Here is a 2,833-nt window from a genome sequence, read left to right as displayed (position 1 = left end):
TTCAAAGTTAAGTCTTGTTGTTATCTAACATGTTGAATGAGTGTTTCAGGAAAGTCCTAACTGCGGTTAGGTAGGTGAAAATCCTAGGGGGTGGTAACCCTAGGTCCTAGGGGCGGTAACCCTAGGTGGAGAAAAGCCCTAGCTGCGGTTAGGCAAAGGGAAAACCCTAGGGGGTGGTAACCCTAGGTCATAGGGGGTGGTAACCCTATGCGGAAAGTCTTGGCAGGTCGATGTCTTCAGGCAAAAGTCCTAGGGGGTGGTAACCCTAGGTGGATAGTCCTGGTGTCGCGAACCAGGTGAAAGACTGGACTAGCCGGGAAGCGAATGTCCAGCAGAAAGTCAGGAAGCGTCAAGTGCTGAGCAAAAGTCCAGTCGATCTGGAGGATCGCACTGGCAACAGGTAAATCTTCTGAGTGGAGTAGGTGAGGACGCGTTCCCCATAGAGGGAACAATAGGCGTCGGGTCGACCTAGAATTTCCGGACGGAAATCCGAAGTCAGACCCGGATAGTCTGATGACTATCGATAATATTTTGTTACCTTATTTATGACTTTATGTGCTAACTTTATGTTGCAGGATATTGTTTGTGACTAACATGTCTTGCAGGTACAAAATAATAAAGTCTTCCTTCGGATGAACAGTGCCCGAGACGCCTCCATGGAGCTTGGAGGCGCATAGGGTGCAAAGCTGGAGCTGGCTGCGAAACACCTTGGGAGGCGCCTTGAAGGAGTCATAAGGCGCCTTGGAAGGCACCTTGGATAGGGCATAAGGCGCCTTAAGCAGATGAACTTCGACCAGTTCAAGCTTGATCCACGCGGGAGACTCGGCAGCATGGAGGCGCCTTGAATAGCCTTCAAGGCGCCTTAAACACCCTTTATAAGGGGGTTTCGAGCAGCACCTTGATTTCATCAGATTCTAAGTGATCCTCTTATTGCGTGCTGCTAAATCGACGACCCGGAAGTGTTACGACTTGACACCGACGACCCGGAGCTCCAAAAATTATGATTTCTATACTGTTGTCGGTATAACTGTGTTTCTTTTTATTGTACTTATTTGCAATACTTATACTCTATTCGAACTTATAGTTGTTGCCCACGGAAAGCGATCAAGGATCGCGGGCCTTCGAGTAGGAGTCGTCACAGGCTCCGAACGAAGTAAATTCCCCTGTGTTTGTGTGTTTGTTTTTATTCCGTTGCGTTTTAACTCCGATAGTTTTTGCGATTCGAAAAGTGAAAGTCATGAGCGCTTTTCCCCCCCCCCCCCCCCCCTCTAGCGCTTCTCGATCCAACAATACATACTCTACATGTAAAAATGTCACAGAGTATAGATAACCAAAGTGCAGACTATATAAGAATTAAATAGATCATCACAAGGGTCAAGCATCAGTATCAAGCAGGAAAACAACATACGAACACGATATAAGGTAAAACAACCTAATCCATCAAAGAAAACCATGCACTAAGCTCAATAAAAATCTACATAGAGCCAAGAAAGAAATACCTGCCTTAATACGTAGATTGTGTCCGGAAATCCCACGTCGAGACGCTCGTCCCGAATCCAAGTTCTGCGATCACATAGTATATTTAGCTAATTACATAGAAAGTAATTAACTAAACTACTTTCTCCCACCTAATTAGAATGACCCTAGTCAAACCTCAATCCAATATATATAACTCAATTACATGCCAACAATCTCATGCATTTCATAATCAATTCCGTTGAAGCTAAACACAAATCCATCCCTACCACTTACCTTGAGGTTTGGCAGAAGTTCAACAGCTCTCAACCCTTATGACTCCCTGTCCATAAGCTCCAAGAGCACACACAAACCTCAACAGATGAATTGCTGTTGACCCACCATTGAAGAGCTGCAACTATATGCTGCTGGAAACTCATGGCTGAAACCACAACAAATCCTTCCACGAAACAATCCAAAACTCCAATCATATATCAAAGGATTTGCTGAAACCCTAATTCACAGCACTAATCTCACCTCAACAGAACCTTACCTCAATCCAGATGCCCCAGATCATGATTTGTTGCTGAAGAAAATCACTGCTGGAGCCCAAATCCAGATTCGTAGCAACTTCCCCTCCAAATGCACTGTGAAGAACAAGAGCTACTGACCTCTGCCGACATTGGTGATCTATCCAGTGGTGAACTCGAACAACAACCCTCCTTGCCATAGAGATCGCCACAGCTTCTGGTGACCAGAACCTCCTCGTCAAGCCAGGGAATGGCTGGAACTAGGTATTCCAACGATCAGAGGCCCAACTCGTGCGTGAGGTGAAGCAAGATCCAAGCTAGAGGTTGGTTTCCCCCTTCTTGACTGAGAGTACCCGCGCAAAGGCGATTTAGGGCACGGTAGAATAGGGATCTTGGATGCACATTCCCGACGAGCACTCGGCGTCCATGACTCGGAGAGGGAAGATTGAGTGGCTGGATGGACTCGATCGATCGGTGGAGGAGAAGGGAGGCTCGGTGGTTACATGACGCCGACGCGATTAAACTGCCCGCGGTAGAGACGCTAGGAGCAGAGAACAACCGGAAAACTCGCTAAAAGGCTCAATAGAGGAGGAGGGATCCACACCTCGAGAGGGAGAGGAAGGAGGGGGCAGTAGCACGAGGAGGTCGTCGGCGTCGGGGAAGAGGAGGTCGCGCGAGAGAGCCGGGAGAGGAGATCGGGGAAAGAAGGTCTCGGCACGAATTGGGGGAAGAAAAAGAATCGGGGGAAATAAAGGGAAAAGGGAAATAAAATAAAATAAAACTTAGGTTTAATTTATTTAAACCCTAAGTTTAATCCTTAATCAACTCCTATTTAAATGGGTATCCCA

The sequence above is a fragment of the Zingiber officinale genome, chromosome 6A, assembly GCF_018446385.1.
Source record: "Zingiber officinale cultivar Zhangliang chromosome 6A, Zo_v1.1, whole genome shotgun sequence".
Classification (NCBI taxonomy): domain Eukaryota; kingdom Viridiplantae; phylum Streptophyta; class Magnoliopsida; order Zingiberales; family Zingiberaceae; genus Zingiber; species Zingiber officinale.
Note: the sequence above shows the minus strand (reverse complement) of the source record.